The sequence below is a fragment of the Garra rufa genome, chromosome 20, assembly GCF_049309525.1.
Source record: "Garra rufa chromosome 20, GarRuf1.0, whole genome shotgun sequence".
Lineage (NCBI taxonomy): Eukaryota > Metazoa > Chordata > Actinopteri > Cypriniformes > Cyprinidae > Garra > Garra rufa.
In genome coordinates, this window is record NC_133380.1 from 20,829,536 (window position 1) to 20,856,201 (window position 26,666).

Consider the following 26,666-nt stretch of genomic DNA (forward strand, 5'->3'; position numbering starts at 1 on the left):
CTATGGATTCTCTTATGCTTTCTCTAAATGTCTTTCTCACATTTTTTTTTATTTTTATTTTATAAAATACAAAATAATAATAATAATAATATAAATTAATAAATGCTCTCTTGCACTCTTTAGATATATATTTTTTTACAGACTATTTATATATATATATATATATATATATATTAAATAAAACACAGCCACTATGTATTCTCTATACAGTCTTAGTTCTACAAAAATGTGTAGTTTTTATAGTTTTACAGATTATATATATATAAAAAAAACACAGCAGTATTGGCCAAACTATGTATTTTATTTTCTTAAAATCTCAGTTCTGTTAAAATAACAGCAAAATAACAGTGCACAGCACCACTCACATTAATACCTGCTGTATAATTTGCTCACACAGTTTCTGAAATTACTTTCAGGATTGATAAATCCTGTACTATAAATCCGGTTCCATTTAATACAATTCTACTGACACCGGTCTTTACTGTGCACGTGTGAAAGCACACCACAAATCACATATCCATTAAACCCACACAAAAACTTACAAGACGACCCATACCAGGTGTTTGAGAGAAACAACCCTCAATAAACTACATTGAAAAGTTTAAACCAAAAACTTTGAAAGATTTTTCGCATTACACCTTCCTCACATAAACCTTTTTTACATTACTTAATATGTATATTACACCATTCCCCTCAAGGGGAACATTATCTCCTCCCTACAATTTAGGTGAATTCAGGTTTTACCATCACTAAGTGTACATTTGGTCCTTGCGGCGCAGGCAAAACCTGACTCACACACAGTTCCACACACTAAAACCAGTCCTAATTGCAGAGGCAACACCTGTCATATCATTGCCAATCTACAACCAGCATCTTTATCCCACGATGCCAACATGATGGTAAGGGTCTGGACAGTGCTTCCACCAGAGGCAGCCAAATTGGACGTTTCACCTCACTGCATGACTACCAGAGAGCCACTCCAATGGTGGACCTATTAGCAGGACAGATATAGCTCTCCTGGGAAGATGGCGAGAGAGAGCGAGCGAGGGAGAAACAGAAGGAGAGCGAAAACCCAACGGAGGGGTGGGAATTTACCCAGCATACTAAGTACGAACAGTATATTTCTAGTTATCTATCTTCATTTCTGTCAACTGGTTTTGGATCACACCCACATTAACCTCAGCTATTAAGTTCCTCTTATTCGCTCCTTAGCGCTGCATTAAAATCTAATACTCAAGACTAATGCATTTCCTACCATGGCATTTTTTTTAAACATTGTGACAGGCTAACAGGAGGGCCCATTTGAGACAGATATGCAGAATAAGAGGCTACGCCAAGTCCCCTGGGTGGCGGCATTCATTACAGTATTGTATTAAAAATACAACCGCGCTGAATAAGATATTGATCAAGCCGGGCGGACTATGAAGCTGCCTGCGGAATTGCAATAACAGTGGAGAAATCATTCACTGCAATTCATTGCAGCCTAAATAATGTTTTGATAAATTACATGCCACCAGTTAGACAAAAAAAAAAAAAAAAACACTTCCTTATTTATTTTTTATTTTTTCTAAATTACAGATTGCACACTTTTTAATCTTCCCCTCTTTTTAACCCTCGGTGACATGGGGAGCGAGGAAGACATCTGTGTTTCATTTGTCTGTGTATGTGTGTGTGTGTGTAAACTAAAAGCAGCATTGTGTTGTCTGTCACTAAATTTGATGTTCTAGCCAACGCGCTCTGTGATTTGGCTGTTGCACAGCTGAAGCTCCTCTTTCGCTGTTTTTTTCCCCGCCGCGCACCTGATGGGTTTGAACAATTTGCTCGGCTGGCAGAAAAAAGCATAATCAATCGGGAGATTACAGATAAAAGGCTTTAAAACCAGCCGACCAAGGCACTTTCTACTATAACAATTACACCTAGGCCTACCTCAGGTAGCGCCAATTAAACTGCAAAAGAGTCAGGGGGTTGAGAGAACGAGAGCGAGAGAGACAAAAGAAGAGAAATGGACAGAAAGAATTTACAGTGGAGGTGAAACACAGCAAAGTCAAGGCAAGTCGTTTGGCGGCCATATTGGTACTGGTTCTTGTGGAGCTATTTTTATTTACACTATAATTAAGAACTGTTACTTAAACACCAAATCAAGCTTATTAGAATGATTTCTGAAGGATCATGTGACATTTAAAACTAGTGAAAAGTGATCTTGTTCACTTTAAAATATATTTAAATAAAAAAACATGCATTTTTAATTGCAATATTTCACAATATTATTTTTAATTAAATATTTTTATTTAAAAAAAAATGCAGCTTTTGTGAGCATACGAGACTTCAAAAACATTTTTTTTAAATTTGTATTGATATTTTGACTGATAGTGTATCTGAATATATTCTATCAAAATAAATAAAATATTGTATTAAGTGTAAGTAATACAAAAATAAATAAATAAATTGTATTAAAAGTATCCTATAAATAATAGGTTGCAAACTGTTTAATATCATTGTGAAAAAATATACATACATACACTACCATTCAAAGGTTTGGGATCAGTAAGATTTTTATTTATTTATTTATTTTTTTTTATTTTTTTTAAAGAAGTCTCTTATGCTCACCAAAGCTGTTTATTTGATCAAAAATACTGAAAAAAAAAACTATTACAACTTAAAATAACTGTTTTCTTATTTTAATATACTTCAAAATATAATTTGTCTTCAGTGTCACATGATCCTTTGATGAAGAAATTATTGTATCATTCTGATTATTATCAATTTTTTCGGGATTCTTTTGTTTTTTGAACAGTAGTATATATTGTTACAAAACATTTTTATTTTGAATAAATGTTGTTCTTTTTAACTTTTTTATTTCTTAAAGAATCCTGATAAAAGTATCAAAGGTCCCAAAAACAACAACAACAACAACAACAACAACAACAACAACAACAACAACAACAACAACAACAACAACAAAACAGTACAACTGTTTCCAACATTGATAATAAATCACATATTAGAATGATTTCTGAAGGATCATGTGACACTGAAGACTGGAATAATGATGCTGAAAATTCATCTTTGCATCACACGGATAAATTATATTTTAAAATATATTAAAATAGAAAACCATTATTTTAAATTGCAATAATATTTCTCAATATTACTGTTTTTTTCTGTATTTTGATCAAATAAATGCAGCCTTAATGAGCATTAAAAAAAAAAAAAAAAAAAAAAAACTTGTTTAACCATTAAATGCATACCTCAGATCTTTATCGACCCAGGACATCATTCAATACCCTCTCCCTCCTTTATTTTTTTAAGCTTGTCATCAACTTTCTTAGTATTATTCAATCTATTCTTTATAAACAATATAACAGAAGAATATATATATATATATATACAGGGTTCGAAATTAACACCCGCCAACCCGCCAAATGCGGGTTAAAAATCATTTTGGCGGGTATTGATGAAAACTTACCAGCCAGTTTGGCCGGTGATGCTTGAGCCAATCATGCAAATCATGTCAGAGACGCTCTGGGTCGTTTGTCCCCTGTACAAATCATTATTGTTCAGTGCGAGTGCCGCATGCTGTAATATGAGCAGTCATTATTCCGTCGTCTCCCGGGTGCTGATAGCGCTCGTGTGCAGGTGATACCTGAACTGCACACATTGCTACCTGGATTTAAACTAAACTCATTTAAGCTTTGCCAGTTTCAACATTTAAGAGCCATAAGACGCAAACACGCGCGCGCCGTGAGAAGTGAGAAGATCTGTGTGTGCGCTCATCCGAAGCGCGCAAACCCGCGCCTCAGAACGCGCGCAAATATTACTCCCGCAGAAATGTTATTTCGTCCTGCTCCCGCCCGCCACATTTATGTTTTGCCCCACTCCCGCTCGCAAAAACCTACATATAAGTCTCTACTTCATCTCTTGGCTGCATGAAACAAACCCTCGATCGCGCTAATGTAAAGGTACGATCAGAACTTGCGCGTAATGTATGACACTCTTGTATATCGGAGTCTAGGCACGCATAAGTCCGCTATTGATTCACAAACTATTCATGCTTTCGGGTCTCTGATCCATAAGTTGCGTAAAATTTTAAAGTATTCTCGTAGTTGTCAAAATGATTGTCCTGTGAGTGTTTTATAATGAATGCTTAAATGCTTAAAAAATACTCTGAAGTTGTAAAGAATCTCTGAATTAAAGAATTCAGGAGATTTAAATCTGTGTATGTTAAAAAGTTAGAACTGAGCAGAGGGTTTTCTTTTAAATTCAAAAGTATAGTTTTAATTTAAAGTTTGTTTGTTTGAGGTTTTTTATAACATGCATTAGAAGAATAAAAAGGCAAAACAAATGTTTTGGTTAATAAAAAAGGTTTAAAAATAAAAACCTTTAGAGGAAATGTCAGGCATAGGGGGGCCTTTGAATAATTGACCCGAGAAGGAGGTGGGCCCCGGCATAGTTTCTGTACCTAAAAACTAATGTTAGACCTACTTAAAAAAAAACGAAAAATCAGTTTATTTTATTGCATCTTTACTCTATTGTATTTATTTGTGCTGTTGCTTTTAGTTAGATAGATTATTCGTATTTCTTTACTTTTAAATTTTTTTTTTAACCGTTGCACCCCTAATTTTCACCACGTAAAAATTTGTCTAATGGAAATTCTGATTGGCTGGTAACTTCAGAAAGTTACCAGCCACTTTGGCTGGTGATCAAAAAAGTTAATTTCGAACCCTGCATATATATATATATATATATATATATATATATATATATATATATATATATATATAAAATATCTGTTTTCCAGTTATTTATTTGTGAAATGTGTATAGGGTCACTAGAGACTCGAGGTGTAAGTATTTTATTTTTATTTTTTTTTGTGCGCAAAAACATGTAAATATGATGACTTAATATTTGCAATTCACCTTTATTCCTGGAAGTTTGAAGGACAATAATGACGTGATGTTTCACTCATAATTATGGCAGGCATAAAACAAAAGAATATCATCGGCAAAAACTGAACTAGTTTGAATGGCTTTACTGCAGATCAATTGTGGTATGCAATAAAATATAAATGTCACTGTCACTGTCAATGTGATGGTGGATGTAGTGAATAAACTGCCAACGATCAAAATATTGACATTGAAGTCATTGAAAACGAGAAAATTGAGAATATGGTTGAGATCGCGAATATGAGCCAGATGCTCAATGTACTGTGGAAGTGTGCTCTGAGGATGTCGGCGATGGCAAATCATCTGCTCAAATTGAACCCTTCTAAGTTACAAAAGATAAAGAAATATGCTTTATTTTATTCTTCTGATACTTGTTCTTAAAATATCAATCGTCTGAGTTTGAGATCCATCTGTGCTGGCTATATAGGTCCGGGTCACTAAAGACCTGAATATGTAACAATGATTGGCGAAACATTTATGGCTTAAAAAAAAAAAAAAAAACGCACTGTACAAATATACATAATATATATTATCTTAGCAACACTGTCAGTGGGTTTAAAAATCACGGAAATGTTAATGAAAGGACGAACTGTAATTTGCTCGGTGGAAAAAAATGAAAAATATAAAAAGATATAGAAAAAATGTGTCGTTTTCTCTTGGGTAGCGAGGTGCGCATAAGCTGACAGCTGTAAAGCGTTCTGTCATCAAAACTGGCGAGTGCAGCCAGTTCCACACAAAGGCCAAGGACACAGAGTTCTCCTTCATTCACTTTTTCATCTTCATTCCTCCATCTCTCTTACACTCGCCTCCTTTGCTGCTTTCATTCCTTTAGTTTAAGCCATCAACCGCTATTCATGGTGAAGAATAGATGGGGGCAGTGAGGAGAGAGACAGAGAGAATGAGAGCAGCATTCAGCAAAAACACCCATATAAAAAATTTACTTTGTGTTTGCATGTATGCAGAGACGGCATGTCCTATAGGTGATACAGGCGCACTCGGCTACGGCCTTGACATGGTGGAGGAGGGCTTGTAAGACGCTCTATAATACTGAGTAAATGGTGGAATTAGATGCAAAAACTTGTATCAAGTAAACTACACTGACAGAGATTCAAAAGTTTGGGATCAGTACGATTTTCAATGTTAAAGCGCTCAATGTTGAAGGCTGCATTTATTTGATCAAAAATACAGAAAAAAAGTACAATTGTGAAACATTATTGCAATATAAAACAACAGATTTCTATTTTAATATCATTCAAAATATAATTTATTTCTGTGATGCATATATATATATATATATATATATATATATACACACACACACACACACACACACACACACACACACTACCATTCAAAAGTTTCAGGTCAGTAATTTTCATTATTAATTTTTCCCCAAGAAATGAATACTTTTATTCAGAAACGATTGATAAAAAGTCATAAAATATGACGGTAAAGACTTGTAAAGATTGAAAGAATTGTTAGAAAAGATTTCTATTTTTATTAAATGCTTTTAAAACTTTTTATTCATCAAAAAATCTTGGAAAAGGTACCATAGAATGCAGTGATACAATATTTTAAATTGTTCTCTGATATCTACATAGAAGGCATATGAATTAGGTAAGGGCAAAAATTATCCAGAAACGGTTTTACAAGTCCATTTACAACCCTAGGATTTGTCCCTAGAATTAAATGTTCTGTTAGTACCTTTTTTGGAAGGTTCATGAATAATAATGATGAGCTCTGCTCTGATTGGCTGTTTCATAGAGTGGCTCATTTAGCAGCACAGTAGAAAGGAGAAAACATGACACATGGAGGAAAATATATATTTAATTATAGAGCTTGAGCCGCTATTAATATTCGGGGCATTGAAACTGTCGTTCTGAATGCAGGATAACTTTTTTCTTTCACTTTTGAGATTTGCAATCGCAGGTGCTCTGTGTAATGTTATACTTCAGCGGCAGTACTTAGCACATTTGACAAGTTTAGATACTTGTCAGCGGTGATCAGGATATGCAAATCATTCGCCATCATCTGCACAGTCATCTCTCCTTACTCTGTTTATGTGGTAAGTGAAATTGTATGTACTGCAATGTAACAGCTAAACATGTTCCTTTAGTGGCTCGCTTTATTTTATTAGAACGCGTTATTTGTTTTCCGTGCCTTTGTGAGTACAGACACCAACCCATCCCCGCACTTAACATCCCCTGCACAACCTGGAACATAACATTTATTTCCATGATCCGCCATTTTCGCTATTGTCCTCGCTTTGTTTCTTCTCAATAGCCTAGCTGCAGAACTTCTGATGATTTGTCTATGCAAATGTTGGGGGCATAACTATTAATTAGGGATGCGCGATATGAAATTTTTTACCGATACCGATAGCCGATAATTAAGTCCTTCTTGTGGCTGATGCCGATACCGATACCCAATACGTTCATATTTTTATATGATAATTTTGTGCACCCAGGAGAAAACAAAATCTAAGATAAACTAATGAAATGTATATTATATATCTGGGTCAAACAATCATAGCAAACATCAGTCCTGACTCTTCAAAAATGTTTTTATTTTTTGTGTAAGGCACCACAATTCTAAATAAATAAAATGCTTTGACATTTGTCAACTTGGAAGAAATGAAAAGTGCATCATGGACTAACGTCAGATGTCCAAATGTCCATTAAAGCTTACATGTAGTCCATTCTTATTGATCATACTATGAATGTGTGCAACAACCAAATCGTACAAGACGGGGAATAAAACATCAGAATCGAGATTAAAACATCTCAAGTTTTCTGAATGCCGCAAGCCAAACGCAGGTCATGTGACATGAACCAACCAATCAACTTCATCCTTTCCCTTCATAACATTGAAAGCACTGCCAAGGTGGAGAAACAGCTCATCATAGCTGTACAGGAATAAACATTTTTAAATAAATTTAATAACAGAGCTACTGCAAGCGATTTTTATTGCTGAAAATCCATTTATCCTTTGCTGAAACTTCTGCGTCTTTATGAAGAGCGCAGGTCATGGTTGCTTAGCAACGGCAGACGCCACAGCAGACACTACAGAGCGGTTTGGAAAGAAAGAGAAAGCGTCGCGCCTAGCGTTTTCCACACGTTTTTAGGTGCGACATGTGAACGGACCCTAAAACAGATTCACCGCGATGACGACCTCTGAAGTGAGATATATAAGATTTGTTGTGTTAAAACGTAACGGCTTTTTACTTCCTCTCGGAAAATCCTTGCTAAACGTGTTGCAAATAGCAATAGCATCGTCCTCCTCTGCCACCGCGAAAAACTTCCAGACCGGCGAAGACGATGATGACGACACAGATGATGACGTATTAAATGTTTACAGCTGCAGTCACTTGCACTCAGAAACCAGATGAATCACAGATAAACCAGACTGATTGATTTACCAGCAAGAGTACTTTATCGGATCGGATTTCATTTATTTATCGGAGCAATAAAAATGAAAAAATGTTACCCATATCGGTCGATAATTTATCTGTCCGATAAATATCGTGCATCCCTACTATTAATGATCATGACTATTAACGTCATAGTCTGTGTTATGTTGGAATTGGCCTTTTTTTCAGTGGTCTTTTGCAAACACTAGATTTATATAAGAAGGAGGAAACAATGGTGTTTAAGACTCACGGTTTGTCATGTCCATGTACAGAACTGTTATTATTCAACTATGCCAAGGTAAATACAGTTTTTCATTCTATGGTACCTTTAAAACCTTAAAACCTAAATTAAATTAAATGAAAAATAAATGACCTCTCCTTTTTTTATTTGCCCAAACCCTTTTAATTTTCTGCCCCAATTGCTATTTATTAACATAATTTAAACACAAAGCTATGTATATGTATGCACTAGTAAAGCCCATTCTCATGACCTACATTTGGGCCCCTTAAATGTACAGACAAGGCCACGCAGGCCAAGCCGTGCATAGGAACATTTACAGGATACGTCAATGTACGCATCCTTGTACACTGTATATATCCACAACTTTGTGTCTGTGTATGCATGTGTTGACACCTCAGGTCTAAGCACTCCGAGTCACACTCGCGGCTTTGGACAGGAGGAGAAAGTGTGCGCGTGTTTGTGCGAACACATTTGTGTAAAGCAGCCGGAGGAGTAATGCCTGCTGTCTAAACAGTGACCATCACCATTACTGTTGTCAGGATGATGTCGTCAACATCTTTCTACATCGCTTCAACCATATGGCCCTTTGCCTCGTTTAGACTAACACTACACAAACACAATAAAAAAGCTTTCAATACTAAAATAAAGAAATTCGCTGGTTCGCAGAGCGTTTTTACATCCTTTTCAAACTATTCAAAACGCTTGCATTAGCCGTATTATTATCCATTATGGTGCATTTGCAGAAATTTTGAAGGGCAGCACACTATTTGTACCAGCTTACCGTCTGACAAAAGAGCACTGGCAAAGAAAGTAAAATGTGCTGGCCTGGAAATACAGACCCTGCTGGCCTGCACATATCCTATTCTCGTGCAAAGTGCAGAGTAAACGGAAAAAAAGGACCCAGTGCCACGTCTTGTTTCCACAAAGCATTGTGGGCAAGTGTGCTTTGAGTGCAAAACATATACAGCTCGAGTTTAGGACAGGACTGCCCTTTAAGCGCAGACTCTGCAAGGCTTTTTTCCACTCTTCTCCGATCTCGCTCTTGCTCTCCATCTCCGAATGGATGCAGAAATGGTCAACGCAGGTGTTATTTTCCAGCGGCCCTAGCAGCTCTGCAGGTGGACTATATGCTGGTCACGCACTCCATTACATCCAGCACATGCGCGATACTTCCAGCGGTCCATTTTGCTAAAAATGGGAGGCAATTTGAGAATATATAACAGCATAAATTCAATAGCAAAAACACACGCTTTAAAAGATTGCCCCCCGCTGAGTCAAATGTACATGAAAAAGAGGTCTGTCTATACAGCGACTCCCAGGGCAAGCGCCTCATCTTTGACAAACAGCCAGACCGAACGCGTGTGAACCGAACAATAGAACCGCGAGGGGTGATTGACCGAAGTGAGTCGAGAATGATTGAACGAGCATGCTGGGAAAATGTGCCAGCTCTGAAACTCGGAACAGAACCGAGGGAGCAGAGGTGAGTCTTCAGTAATCACTAACAAAGATTGGGTTCTCCGTGTCAGCCAACAGACCTGAAAGTATTCTAAGTGAATTTTTAGAGAAAAAGATGTACATCTGCTGCCGCAGCGATGCTCCGTTCGCGTGGAGTCACACGTTCTTGCCGACCAACATTGAAAAACAATAATCACATTTGAGATCTGGCACATTCAGAGTCATGCAGAGCTGTATCCGGGAACATATTTCTCAAGTACTCACCATGGCCAGATGACAGCAGGGTATCTACAAGTGAGAGAAAACAGAGAGATGGTTAGAAAATGAAAACAACTTTTAGGCACAACTCAGAATCAACAGGGTTCGAAACAAAAAAACTGGCAATATGCATATAAGGTTTAACATAACATATTAAGACACCATGAGAACCGAAACAGGTTAGATTTACAATAATGTAGCTATTATAGCTGGGTAATGGAGTCATTTGAATCATTCATTATTACTGTTCAAATACACTACTTCAAACAATTGACTGTAAAAACAAGCAAGTCATTGAATTGTTCACTCAACCAATCCAGTCAAAAACAGAGATTTGTTTAAATTGATTGAAAAGTGAGTCATCCGATCTTTAATTTAACTGATTCTTTCAATAACAAATGAATCAAATGAGTCATCTGAATTAATTATTCAATCAATCTGTTCAAATATACTCATTCATTAAGGAACAAATCAAGTCACTTTCTATATGAGTGAGTCGTTTGAATTGTTCATTCAATCAGTTTATTCAAAAACTTTTGAGATTTTAGAGATTTAATGAATTGTAAAAAAAAAAAAAAAAGTGAGCTACCCAATCTTTAATTTAACCGATTATTTCGAACACCTTGACTCAATCATAAATGAATCAAATGAGTCATCTGAATCATTCATCCAACCAAATTGGTTTAAATATACTGATACATTCAGAACAAATCAAATCACTTTCTTTATTACTGAGTCATTTGAATTATTCATTCAACCAATTCATTCAAAAGTAGACATTTTTTTAATTGATTGTACAAAAAAAGAGTGAGTCATCCAATCTTTAATTTAACCAATTCTTTCTAACACACTGATTCAATCATAAATTAATCAAATGAGTCTTCTAAATCATTCATTCATTCAACTGTTCAAATATACTGATACAATGAGGAACAAATCAAATCTCTTTCTATATCAGTGAGTCATTTTAATTGTTAATTGAACCAGTATATTCAAAAACTGAGATTTGTTTAATTAACTGTATAGAAAGTGTCATCCAATTTAACCATTTTTTTCAAACACACTGATTCAATCATAAGTTAATTAAATGAGTCATCTGAATCATTCATTCAACCAATTTGTTCAAATATACTGATACATTTTTATGCTCGATTGAGGTGGTTTTTGACTTGTGCAAAAAAGGGTTATTGCGAATAGTTAGAGATACAAACGCATTTGCTGGATAAAATCCTCCATGCGCATCAACAAACGACATGTGACCCTTGCACTATGGGACGGCATAACCTGACTAACCAGCAAACTGATCTTGTTACACAGCATCTGAAATGTTGTTTATGTTCATTCCTGAATGCCCAAGCAAAATCTGTCAAAGTATTTCTGTATAATTGCCTCCCAGAACCATCTTACACGACTGCGTTCCTAAACAGCAGGCATCCACCTTCAAAAGCAATGACCATTCATTGCGTTTCATCTGCTCGCTCTGAGGCGCAAGTAATTTATTATATATGAAAATTATTATATTCAGCGGCTTCTCCTACTTTTCATAGTGATATATAATGCCAGTTTATCAGGGAGTGACGATTTTGTTCTCTTTGACTCGTTGGATGGAAACGGTGCTTATTCGCAAATGTTTTAAATTTCACAACTTTGGACAGAAACCCAGCTATAGTGTCAAAATTATTTATGAACCCAGTAATATTAACTTACTGCCAAATCACAGGCAATATTATTTAACAACTGCACTCTTAAGATTATAGCTACTGCTGAGAATAGCCCTGCTTCTTGTACATTGTTCCAAGGTTTTCCTCTTGATTTTATGTTTTATATTTTCGGAGTTCCACTTCACTCTCTATGGAAAATGAGGAAAGAAGAATACGAATTTCAACCAGCCAGTTCAACTGACTGCATCTCCTTTTGGTTAAAAAATTGTTTTGTCTCCAGGTTCATGCATTTCTTTATCTGCGAGTATGCAATCCATGTTTCAAAACTTCAGCACAGAAAAAATAAAAATAAAAATCACACATACACACAGAAAATCAAGAGTGCTGTAGGTCTTCCAAACAATGTTCCTTTATTCTACATGAATAACAATTTCTCATTTATTCAGTATCTCATCCCCCACTGCTGCAAATTCAGGCAGTTCCTCTCTCCTCCCCAAGGCTTCACGCAGACTCATTGGCACACAATCTGGGCATTTTGGCATGGATGCAGACTCTAACGCTGTGTCTGAACTCTCGCCCATGCCTAAACCTTGTAGCGCTCACCAGGAGATGACTAACAATCACTGTTACGATTTCAGACTCCCAGCACGTACAGGGCAAACTTAGCCAACTGTAAAACATCAAGGAACTTGCTTCTACCCTGAAAGAATATCTTAAAAATAAATAGTTCTTTCATTTGAATAATGAACTAAGAAACTCTCCTCCACTGATGATTCATTCCAGATGCAGACACACGTTTAGGTTCAATTAAGCAGCATCTGCCTGAAGAAAATAACTGTATAAAACATTTGCAGCATTTCAAGGACCCACTCAGCCTTTTCTGTCTATACACTGTTCCCTTGAGTCACGCGCTCCCGTTATACGTTTTAAATCACTCTCGCTGGATGACTATACGTGCGTTCTCTCGTACATCTTCGAAACGGAAAGGTCATCGCAATTTATTTCTCTCTCTGAAAATACAGATTACTTCGTTTCTTGTTCAATAGTGTTTTCGGTCACTGCCTGCGCACAGCAAGAAATACCCAAACTAAAGCCATTGTGAATGCTTCCTATGAACCGTGCAAGTTCTTCTTTACATCTCGCCACTTGGGTTTTGTAGCAATGTGACAGAACGGCAAGGTCTCAGAAGATCCTCCGCAACACATTGCTGAACACGTTCTTATAACAATACCCAGCCAATATAATTAAAACTCTACTAATGAACAAGCAAACGTACTAAAGTTTCATTTTAAGTGCCGAAGTAATGCGCAATTCTGCTGGGTCTTGTTAAACCAAGCAGAGGGAGACCGAATGAGAAAGAAGACGATGCAAAGAAATGTATCTACCAACAAAACACTCCCACAACAAAAACATGAATAATTCATAGCGCAAATGGCAACAAACAATATTCTGTTCCACATGGATTTCTGTATTAATTGGAGTGAGTGTAGTGAGAAGTAGAAATTTCCATGTTCCTCCATGTCTTTCTCCCTACTGGAGAGAAAGCCGGAAAGTTGGCTTCATACAAATTAATTAGTTGTCTGATTATGAAAAACAACAATGGACTTTATTGTTTTCTGCCATTTGTTTGTTTTGATTAATTATTACTAATGGCTTGCGCGCGGAATAACAATGAGGTAAAACGTTCTTGATTGCTTAAATATGCAGAAATGCACTGCTGAGGGTTTATGTATCAGAAGAAGTGACAGCGAAAATAAACATCATTCTGTTAGCATTATTTGAGCTTTACCAGAGCTGGAACATACACATATAGTTTAATTATTTAATGTCACTATATTGATAAGAGAACGGGGAGCCAAACAAGCTGAGATGCTATTTGAACCTGCATCTCCCACATCAGCATGTGCTTATTTCAATTAGGATAATGTAAATTGCCATATTTGTCCACAAAATGTTAACTGAATACATGCCAAATAAAGTGGAAAAACACAGCCTGTTTGCTTTAGTAAATTGCTTTTGCCTATTACTAGTTATTTATGTGCAACAGGATTAAGCCAGCATATACTTTACACAAACATGCCACAATTGACAGGCACTCATGTTGATGGCAATAACCTTTGGTACTCGAGGGGGCAGTAGAGTTCCCTTCAAATGTCTTTTCAACTACAGTAGATTGTTATTGTAACCATAACCTTAAACAGTATTATTATTCAAATGAGCTATTTCACAAAGCAAGATTCTCTACAAACTGTTGCTCTGAAAAAATGGCCATAAAAAAAGAAATTGTATGCTAATTTCAGAAATAGCAGCCGCTGTGGCAACCCTAAAGGGATGGTTATATTAGGTAAGTTTTGTGGACAAAAAAGGTCAATTGTCTATTGTCAAAAATAACGTACGAAGCACAGCTCACACAGAAGTCACTTTCAAACCAAGCAGCTTTCTGTTGGTCAACACGGCGAATTAGTAGTAATCTGCCTGGGGAAATCTTTAACCCTCACGAAATTGCTAAGCAATTTCTGAACACCCTCACGAACACAAACAAAAATGCCAGCTCCTGCATCAGCAGCACCACATGTACTGTATGTGCCGTGTTACTCTTGTGAATGCGTGTCGAAGTATTCTCATAGCTTCATAAAATTAAGGTTGAATCACTGATGTCACATTGAGTGTTTTAATGACATCCTTACTACCTTTCTAAGTCTTGAACATTTCAGTTGCATTGCTGTTTGTTCAGGGCCAGAAAGCTCTCGGATTTCATCAAAAATATCCCAATTCCTGGTGAACTGCAAGAATTTTTTCTTTATGTTATCTATGCTGTGGAGTAAATCCGGCAGAGCCTGATCTTGAGGATCTAGCTTTGGTATGGATAATGTGAGGATGGAAGTGGAAACCATCATCTGAACTGAAGTCCAAAGTGACCAAGGAATATCACTTTCAATCTAATAACCAGGCTCAGTAGGTCTGGAGCCTTCAGGCATCATCTCATATCTCTAAACCTTTCCCAGTTGTGGGTGCAGCCTCTCACAGTCATGTGACACACCATAAAAGAGGTAATATCCTGTAGGTGTGACATGGTTAAATCCGGCCGCGTGCAAGCGTTGAGCAGATCAGGAGGATTTCACACATTCAGCGAGGTAATCGAAAACAGTCTTCACAAACATACACACACACATGGCAGAGGTAACAGAACAACAGAGGGATGCACGTACAGCACAAACAGATTGTGAGGGTAATTCAATTTCCTGCTGCAGCGCTGAGGCTCAAATGGTCTCCATCAGTGGTTCAATCAGCGGCTGGTTCTGTAATTTCCCCAGCTGGACTCTCACCTCGTCTCATGCGTTGAAGGGATGCACCGGGCCAGTGCTGATACTCCAGCAAAATACTAAAGTACAGAACTAGCACTTTAGACGATACAGTAGAATGGCGTGATAAGGCGGCACATGGCTTGTTATACCTGTTGTTGCTAAACTAAGGAAAATACACCCTTCACAACACAGCTAAAGAAATAGCCCTGAAAAACTCCATTGGAAAAATGAAATACTAAACTGCTGGAGATCTGTTGCAGGAAATGGATGCACTGCTGAAACACTACATTTAACATTTTTTTTTTTAGAGAGAGAGGTGTATATACATAAATTAATATGAATACTTAAAGGGTTACTTCACCCAAAAACGACTTCCTTCGTTCAGACGAATCTAATAAGACATATATAAAAATTATCCTGGCACTTCCAAGCTTTACAATGGCATAGGCAAACAGTGGTGTTTCTCTTCATCAGTCCAAAACAAGTCAAGTAAAGTGCATCCATCCATAATAAAAAGTTGTGAATGCGCCTGTGAATTTTGTGAAAACCAACGTTTGTTTACAGGAGCAAAGGAAGCAAAGTTTCCTTACTTTACCAAAGGAAAACCAGTCTCCCCTTGGTTTATATCGATATCCTCCTACATTTTCCTGTAGATGTCATATACATCTAGGTCATATACACCTGAAGGGTTAATGAATCATGGGTGAATTTTCATTTTTGGGTTAACTAACCCTTTAAAATGTAAAACAAATATTTATTTATTGCTAACACTTTACAATAAGGTCTTATTAGATAAAGGATTAGTTCACTTCCAGAATTAACAAATTTCCTGATAATTTACTCATCTCCATGTCATCCTAATGTTTATGTCTTTCTTTCATCAGTCGAAAAGAAATTAAGGTTTTTGAGGAAAACATTCAAAGATTTTTCTCCATATAGTGGACTTCAATGGAGATCAACAGGTTGAAGGTCAACAACAAATTGCAGTTTCAATGGAACTTCAAAGGGCTCTACATGATCCCAGCCAAGGAATAAGGGTCTTATCTAGTGAAACAATAATACTGTAATAATTTTCTACCGAAAAAGTATATACTAACCACAAATGCTCATCTTGCACTAGCAACTTCATGCATTACATAATCACATAGGAAATGTCACACATGACATAGGTGGAAGTACCTACCCAGTGTTAACAAAGTGACAGTGCAGAGAAAGTCAAATGCCCTTTACAAAATAAAGGTAAAACAATTGTAACTTTAATGAGGAGTAATCTATATATTAATCTATATATTATGAAAAGAAAACAGTGTTTTTAACCTTTTAGTTTTTAATTTCTGTACCTGAAATTTGTTTAGTTAGTATTTATGTATACTATTGCTAATCGATATGTTTGTTCCTATTGTGTGAAATTTATTAGTCTAGTTGTTTTTGCTGCGGTATTTTTTGTTAGGCAAAAGTTCCTAAGTGTAAAAGTTTTGTAAGCTGCTTGCTCATGTTATTCAGCTGCAACAGAACACTTTGTAAAAAGACAAAATAAGTATTATTGACATCTAATTGTTTCAATTAACAATTAAACTAGGAATCGATAAGAATCAAAATTGATAAGCAGAATCAGAATCGATACAATTAAAACAATACCTAACCCTATTAAAAAGTATATACATTTTAATTTGTTTAGAAAATGGCCGATCGCTTCGGTTAATAAGATCTTCTTCCTTGGCTGGGAACATTTCTCATTTTTGTATACAACAAACATCTACAATAAATAATTAACAAGCTATTACAAGTTATTACGCACAAAATTCAGAACACTAAAATCTTCTTGCAAACATAAACAACCAGACTTTTCTGAAACCAGCACTACTCTCGATCAACCAGTCAATTCCAGCATCAACGCATTTAGCCTCTTGAAAAATTCAAAAAATAAAATAAAATGGAAAGCGGTACAGGTGATTTTTTCCAGGGTGGGGAGTCATTCCACATGAACCAAGTGTTCACACGAACCAGTGTTTGAAAAATGAAAGATAGGGAGCTGAAGTATTCCATTTAGAAAAGGATTAAATTGCTACATCACAGTGCAAAAGCACAGTATTAGCTACGGGAACAGAGGGTTCAAAAAGGACTGCAAATTTATGAAATTACAGAGAGGTGAGGAGTCATTGCGGCAAGCAGAACTGAAGATGAAAAATTATCACAATGCCACATGTATGGTGCCACAGGGGTAAAAAGTTTCTGACAGTACAAAACTTTATTCTACGTTATAAAACGACGGTATGTGGCTTGGATATATGGGGTTGTGTGTGCCAGTGCAGCAATTGCTCTGTATTGCGTGTTAAAATCTGCTGTAGTCCATCATATCACCAAATGCTTTCACATTTAAAGCTAATTAGCGCTGAAGTACTACATCACATACTGTAATAACCTGTTTTAATCGGTAAGCTGCATAGAGACTATACTTATAAAAGCCTTATGGTCAAATCTGACATTGTGATTCTCAGCACAAAGGCCTAACTAGACACAACTGGTGCTGATCCAGACTTTTGGTTTCAATAACTTCTGCAAATTAAGAGAACATAGACGTCTGACCATATGGCTGGCTGATTTTTGGATGAAAGTAAGCATAAATTCTTGCAAAGCTAAGATGCTCATAATATGCCTGCTTTGTCAGGAGCAAATTAATGCAATGCTTGTAAGATATTATTCTTTTTTTGAGTAAGAACTGCTGATGAACAATATTTATGAGTAAATCAACTGAGCCTCATGTTATTAAGTTTCATCTATGAATGCAATATTACGCTCCCAAATCCCTTAATGCAGTTTTCACGATCTAAGAAAAATATGAGGTAAAAGAGATTTTCTTGCATCAGTGTTGGGTAGGTATGGGTGTCCAGTATAAACAAAGCAAGGAAAAGGAGAAAAATTGTCAATGTTGTGATGTCTGTACAGTACATCAGTGCATTTTGGCATCATCACAAAATATTTTCCCTCGTTTTTATACATGCTTGTTTGTTTGAGTGAGTGTTTGTTTTTATGAGAGTGTTCTAAATGTGTATCGTTGACTAATTAGAAATGAAGGGTAGTCAGCCACAGTTTGTGAGTCAGTGTGGCACACAAACACACACACACACACACACAAGCAAATGTCACAAACAGTAAAAAAAAAAAGGTCTAAAAATCCCTTTCGGTGCCAAACCATCACAGACTGAGGCAGATTTTTATTTAATGCAGTGCCTTATGTGCTGTTCAGATGAAAAGAGGAAAATGCATCTGTTTGAAAAGTAGTTTGCTAGATATGTCAGAAAAGAATGAGCTCAGGAGGAAAGGAGGTAAACAGTGCGTTTACACATAGAGTAGCACAAATTCTCTTGACTACCAACGGAGAAAGAAGTCTAAGGGCTAGCAGGGGGCCAACAGCTTCATCAGCAGATTTTGTTATACATAATCATTGAATTGTTTTTCACTCGTTGCCTGCTGTTGTGACAAAACATTAAAAATGGGATGAGAGTCAGAAGTTCTGCAGTCATATATCTTACTGTAACACTGTTATGATAATAAGGCACCCATCAAGTAAAGTGGATGATTTTATATTCATACACTGCGCCACAACTGTTATGCTGCTTTTACATTTTAAATAGCCAACGATGGTTTACAATAAAAAAATAATATTTTTTTATCCATTTCAAACTATTTGTTTTTCTTTTTGTTTACAGCATAAATCTCATTAAAATGGACTGTCAGAGTAAATATACTGTAAGTTAACAGTAAGTAAGCTTTGAATTCATAATAAATGCATATACATAATTTAACATCATCATCATTACAAACTTGCTCATGAATATTTATCATAAAACATTTTGTCCATTAGTCCTTACTAATTTGCTAAAAGGCAGATGATAGGTAGGCATTAGTCATACTATGATTACAGCTCTTTTTACAACCCTTTTTTGTCCCAGTCCTTGTGAATTCAAGCGACGGCCCTGTGATTAACACTTAAGGCTTGAACTGGCCTTTTACACAATCTGCCAAGCAAAACCAAACTCTTAAAATACAGTGATAATCACCAAAATCACGAAGGAATGGCTGAAAGTCTTTAAGGGACAGTTTACTTAAAAATGAAAATTCTGTCATTAATTACTCACCCTCATCTTCAGAACACAAATTGAGATATTTTGGATGAAATCTGAGAGCTTTCTGACCCTGCATAGACAGCAATGCAACGGACATGTTCAAGGCCCAGAAAGGTAGAACATTGTTGAAATAGTCCATGTGACATTAGTGGTTCAACTGTAATTTTATGAAGCTACAGTGGGGGAAAGAATTATTTGATCCCCTGCTGATTTTGCATGTTTGCCCACTGACAAAGAAATGAGCAGTCTATAATTTTAATAATAGGTTTATTTGAACATTAAGAGACAGACACATTTAAAAAAAGTTATGAATTGATTTGCATTTTAATGAGTGAAACAAGTATTTGTCCACCTCGCAAAACATTACTTGGCAAAACCCTTTTTGGCAATGACAGAGGTCAGACGTTTCTTGTAATTTGCCACCAGGTCTGCACACATCTCATGAGAGATTTTGTCCCACTCCGCTTTGCAGATCCTCTCTAAGTCATTAAGCTTTCAATGCTGCGATTTGGCAACTCGAACCTTCAGCTCCCTCCACAGATTTTCTCTGGGATTAAGGTCTGGAGAATGGCTGGGCCACTCCAGGACCTTAATGTACTTCTTGAGCCACTCCTTTGTTGCTTTGGCCATGTGTTTTGGGTCATTGTCATGCTGGAATACCCATCCATAACCCATTTTCAATGCATTGGCTGAGGGAAGGAGGTTCTCACCCAAGATTTGATGGTACATGGCACTGTTCATCATCCCTTTGATGCAGTGCAGTTGTCCTGTCCCCTTAGCAGAAAAACAACACCAAAGCATAATGTTTCCACCTCCATGTTTGACGGTGGGGATGGTGTTCTTGGGGTCATAGGCAGCATTCCTCTTCCTCCAAACGCGGCAAGTTGAGTTGATGCCAAAGAGCTCGATTTTGGTCTTATCTGACCACAAAACTTTTACCCAGTTCTCCTCTGAATCATTTAGATGTTCATTGGCAAACTTCAGAATTTCAGTCCTTCACAGTGTAGTGTGTTACCAACTGTTTTCTTGGTGAATATGGTCCCAGCTGTCTTGAGATCATTGACAAGATCCCCGTGTAGTTCTGGGCTGATTCCTCACTGTTCTCATGATCATTGAAACATTCCAGCCTTGTGTAGGTCTACAATCTTGTCCCTGACATCCTTGGACAGCTCTTTGGTTTTGGCAATGGTGGAGAGTTTAGAGTCTGATTAATTGATTGCTTCTGTGGACCGGTGTCTTTTATACAGGTAACAAACTGGGATTAGGAGCACTGCCTTTTAGAGAGTGCTCCTAATCTAAGCTACTTACCTGTATAAAAGACACCTGGGAGTCAGAAATCTTGCTGATTGATAGGGGATCAAATACTTATTTCACTCATTAAAATGCAAATCAATTTATAACTTTTTTTGAAATGCGCTTGTCTAGATTTGTTGTATTGTCTCTCACTGTTCAAATAAACCTACCATTACTGATAATTTCTTTGTCAGTGGGCAAACGTACAAAATCAGCAGGGGATAAAATAATTTTCCCTCACTGTACAAGAATACTTTTTGTATGCAAAGAAAACAAAAATAACAACTTTGGGACTTGAACATGGTAGTACCGTCAGGGTAAGGAAGCTCTCGGATTTCATCAAAAATATCTTAATTTGTGATTTTACGGGTTAAGAACGGCATGAGGGTGAGTAATTAATGACAGAATTAAATTTTTTGCATGAACTATCCCTTTAAACTGTAAGGGGGAACATTTCCCCGGGTTAAGTTGTTTGCTATGAATGATCGTCATCTCATCTTCATCACAGCGATGAGTTTGTGCTCAAAGTAAAACAATGACACAGTGTCTCTGCAGTGGGTATGTTTAGGGCCCACAGTCAGTAAACGATTGCGCATACATGCATATTCAGTCTTAGTTCTGCATCTCTCAGTCACTTTCTCTCCCCGCCTGCCCCGTCTTTTCTCTCTTCCTTCATCATGCAGTCGGAGCCTGTGGGCACAGTGTGGGAGATAGTGCAGTAAGCTCTCCTCTCCTCTCTCTAATCTCATTTCCCACTGCCTGGATTAAACAAATGTCTGTCATTACCGCTCACTGGTGGAGGGGAAGAGGGTTTAGGGTCCACAGGAGCAGCAGAGAGAACGGGAGGGCGGGAGTGACAGAATGGCAGAGAGAGAGAGACACAGAGAAACGGAAAATAAAATAACCGGAAGAAAAAAGCGGGAGCAGGTACTAAAGAGACCATCAAATGAGGGACCCAGGGAGATAGCGAGAAATTGAGACAAAATAAGAGCGAGTGATGGAGCGCGAGAGAGATATTTTCAGAGCGGGCTTCTCTTACTTTCGACAAACCGCTCTAACTGCTCTAAAAGCGGCGCCGAATGAAAAAGAGAAAAGAGACCAAAATGAAGAAGAGAAGGAGAGGAGGAGGTGGTGACAGTAAGACAGAGAGCGAAACGACAGCCTCCCCCCCGCCGCTAAGAAAAATTGACAGCGTGTGGTAACGCTGCATCAGAAGACCCAGTGGCAAGCCTTCCACCGTCATCAACCAATCCAATGTCTTTTTCATTGAAAAGACAGAGAGTCTCCCACTATCAGCACATAAAGAGCGGTTATACACTCAAGGTGCACCCGAAGCCCAAAGGGGGTCCGTTCCACTGCGTCTATAGTTAGTCTCGGGGTTCATTTCGACATTACCGTCCCGTTTTTACCTGCGGTCTGTTTACAGCCCGCTGGCGGAGAGACATTGTCAATCCCGATAGAGTTTGTATTCCATATTTCAAAACAGACATTAAGATCCACAAGGGCCCATTGAGGCTGAAATGGTGTGAATCCATTTTGCCACAGGGAGGGGTGGGTGCCATAACATGGTCGCTTTCGTCCTCCCCGCTTCCGTCTGGTTTATTACACTGCACCGACTGGCTGGAGGTCCCGGTTGATGGACCTTTAAGTATTTAGGGCTACGAGAGCAGAAATAATTTCCCTCCGAGGGAGCACTCGCTCCAGGTCAGGGGAAGGTAGTCTGATCGCGTACGACTCACAAGCGGTTTTCTTTTTCGAACACAATGGCCTGTGAAACCAGGAGACACGAAAGAGAGATATACTCAGCGAGTGGAATCATTCGCCTTTATTTCGCTGTTCAGAACTCGTCGGGGGTCTAATCAGCTGTAATCTCGTCAACGGAATTACTGACAGAAATGTTTGTTGACAAATAGTTTTTGTCAGCGATAACAAAGAATTATAGCATACTATTGATGGAAATATGGCAAGGAAAACAACACTGAAAGATATTACAGGGAAAAATGAAAATGTTGTTGTCATTTGCTCACCCCAGTGCCATTCTAACTCAGTAATATTGTCTTGCTTCTTTTGAATACAAAAGATCTTAAGCAGAATGTCCTTAGGCAGCTTTTCTATACAATAAAAGAAGTGGATAGGGGATTTTAAATGCCAAGCTCCAAAAAAGCACCATAAAAATATCATTATGTAATATAACATAATATAATCATTTTCTGTCATATTTTAAACAGATCATGACACAAATCTATCACACACAATATTGTTCAAACATTTACATAGAGCCCTATGATTTCTGTGCTATGGAAAATGCTGACAGAATTGCAGAATCCATGTCATAAAAATGGAATTTACTATATAAAGCAGAATGTTACGAATTTGGAATTTTGGGTGTTAAAAATAAGTAAGTCAGTACACTTAAATTAAAACGTGATCTGGACTACTGTCTGTGAGTATTAAGTTGCAAAAATACTAATTAAATGTGAATCCTGCATGTTCTGTGTATCTCTGTGTGAATTAATGGCACAGACGCACGGTTTTGTTTCCTACACACATACTGAAGAGCGTGTGATACTCATGGTGTTTTCAGGCTCTGTCGCCTCAATATATGAGTATGTGAACACAAACATAAATCTCTGGAATGGCTCTAAGAGTCACTTCACAGTTTCTTTTCAGAAAAACTATCTTCATATCATAAACAAACAGAAACTTATAGGTCTTCACAGCAACCTGTCCAAAAAAGTTTTAACTTGAAGAAATTGTGACAGAAATATATTACCTAATCTAATTATAGTACTACTACTATTACTACTACTAATAAAATTATTATTAAAACATTATTTACTAAGGAAAAAAAAAATACTGCTATATACTGTGTATATATATATATATATATATATATATATATATATATATATATATATATAAATTAAAACAGAGAAAAAAGAAATCCAGAAAAATTAAGACATTTTAAGACAATTTGAAAAATAAATAAAACTGAATTTAGGAAAATACGGATTTCATAGGGCCCTATTTATGGTTAAAAAAAAAAAAAAAAAAAAAAAAAAAAACATTGAGAAATATTATTACAAACTAAAATAACTGTTTTCCATGTGAATATATTTTAAATTGGAATTTATTTATGTGATGGCAAACCTAAACTTTCAGGAGCCATCATGGTGTGTGCACACCAAACTCGCTCTATTTTACTCGCAGGATGTTTTTCGTGTCACTCACGTGAATAAAAACATAAAAACAGTACATAAAAAAATTTAAGAAACAAACAAAAAAAAACATTTTCTGATACAACCAGACATGCCAATAAGCTCTTCCCTGACTGGCTTGCCCGCCAATGCGTCATGCCAATTTTTCCAAGTTAAATTTTTTTCAACTTGCATGTCACATGATCTTTCATGATCCTTGAAAACAATTGTACTATTATTTATTTATTATTCTAATATTTTTTGAAAACCATGTTAGACTGACTGACTGACTGACTAAATGACTGAATGAATGAATAAATCTTACTGACCCCAAACTTTGGAATAGGTTTATATATTTTCAGAAGACGTATTCTAACATTAGTGTTATGATACATTTTTGTCTTTTTGGAGCTTGGCATTTACAATTTTCAAACATCATTGTATGAAAAAGCTGCCTTAGGACATTTCATAAAGGAAAGGAAATAATACTGGGTTAGAATGGCATGGGGTGAGAAAATGATAACAATTTTATCATCTTGGGATGAACCATGTCTTTAACAATCCACTAACAATGTTTTTAAAGCCGAAATATAGAAACTACTGATCCAAACAATCCAATCATAGTATGTTGTGTATTGACTCACTTGATCTGAAAGGACTGAACACCAGTGAACTGAACCATTCTGATTAGTTTACACAGACACATCCTACATACAGTATGAGAAATTGCATATATCCACAACATAAACATAATATTACAATTTATATGCAATACTACATCTGCATAAACAATAAATGCATGGGCAAACTTGCACATTTTAGCATATATCTTAATTCATCTCACTGAATACATTACTGCTATAACAACACAGTACATATACAGTAATGCAATCACCACCATAATGATTTCTGAAGGATAACTGGAGTAATAACTGCTGATGAGCTTTGCCCTCACAGAAATACATTTTATTTTAAAATATATTCAAAGAAAAAACTGTTATTTGAAACTTTCATTGTTAAAAAGCCAGAGACGAACACACAAGCCACTGTGTAGCAATGAGGCATGTCAAAATTCCTTCCGAAAATGTTACCGAAAGCAATTTAACAAGTACTAGAGGCAACGTTGCACGATCTCCTCCACATGTTCACTATGCCACATCTAATTCTTTCTCTTTAGGCCTTATTCATTGACTGTGGGATCCTGTTCCTCCGATGTTCTCCTTCCTGCTCTCTTTCAGTTAGCGCCTCCTCTTAAATGGCTAGAAATCCATTGCCCTGCTTGTGCCTGTCCCAACGGGCTCTGCACTGATTTTAATGAACAGGATGGAGTGGATGAAGAGAAAGAGGGAGCGAGAGAAAGAGCTGCAGGCTGCAGAAAGATCGTTAGAGCTTTAAGCTCCATTTCAGGACCTCCCTTCTGAGGTCTTGCGGCTCTCGCTTTCTGTCTTTCTCACTGGTCATGATGAAAGTAAAACAGAAGTGCTGAATACGAAGAGCAATTTGGAGAACAGAAGCGAAAAACAAAAGCCGTGAGTAGCCCAAGGGCACTACATTGGCCTTTGAGCAGGGCAGCAGTTCAGACTTTCAACGCAGCCTCCTCAGATCTAAACCGAGCATGTTTTTTTTTAAACAAGCAGTGACGATCTTGATCTGCTGTGTTAAAGTGTGAAAACACAAATGCAGATTATTACAGTAAAGACACTGCTAAGATAAGCACAATGTGGGACTGAAGCTTTTCAATACATGTTTCCACATTAGAAAACCTTATGAAACCCAGAGAGCCACTTGAGATTAACCACATTGAATGCACAGATAAATTCAAGATTTACTTGATGTTCGACAAGAAGCATGCAGTTCAACAGAATCAAGGTATTGTATGAGAGAGAACCTATATGTAACGCTCAGTTTTCTCTATGCCAATATTTGCTTTGTGCACATGTAACTCAATCCTTGCCATCGACCAAAATATTAGAGCTGCATAAATAAAGATGGTATGAACGAAACGGACAGCTAGTGCTTTATACCTACTGTACTTATTTGTCTTGTTTGGTGTGTTTACATAAGGTAGAGTAGATGTTATGTTTACAGACTGTGCTTCATAATACAAGGATGTGTCTACTGTTTTATGTATTTTATTTTGACTAAGAGCAGTATACATACATACATAAAATATTAAGCAATACCAAAAGCGCTGTTGTTGTCAAATGCCAGTGCCGCAAGTACTCCCAGCCATATTGATATTCGACGGCGTGTGATATTGCTTTTATAATGTGTATCAAAATAAAAATATCGTAAATATTGTGTAACTTACATTTTAGTTGAAGTATTAGCAGTTTCTTTGTTTTTGCTCCGCCAAGTAAAATAGTTGCAAACAAAGCCGCAACAGGGCTGACTCTTTAACAGAAACGAAGTAGCAATGTTCCTGAATAATTCAGTTAATTGCAGTTTTGAATGAATCGTTTGAATAGATGATTCATTGAAGACAACAGGTTTCGTTATGAATCAGCTATTTTAATGAATTGGTTGAATGAATGATTTAAAAGACTAATAAAAAAAAACAATCACTTGCCGCCACCTACAGCCATAATGTAACCTAAGAGTCCCTGGAAACGACAAAGATAAGGCTTTCCTCAGTAGTGATCGCTCAGTCCATCTCTCTCTCATAATACTCTACATAATAGAGTGAGCCTTTAATAATTTTGTAATACAATAAGCTTTCAATGAAGCGACTCAACGTGTTTTCGTTGCTAGTTCGAAAGTGACGTTTTGGAATTAGT

General features: G+C 36.8%; 1 protein-coding gene across 1 annotated transcript in view; it reads right to left on the bottom strand.

Moving 5' to 3' along the window:
• cdh4 (cadherin 4, type 1, R-cadherin (retinal)) overlaps positions 1 to 10,332 on the bottom strand; it is a 195,556-nt gene extending 185,224 nt beyond the window's left edge. Inside the window, exon 1 of the mRNA XM_073825480.1 lies at positions 10,313 to 10,332. The gene's annotated coding sequence lies outside the window, so the exon portion shown is untranslated. The remainder of the gene's footprint in view (positions 1 to 10,312) is intronic.
• Positions 10,333 to 26,666: the final 16,334 nt, after the last annotated feature.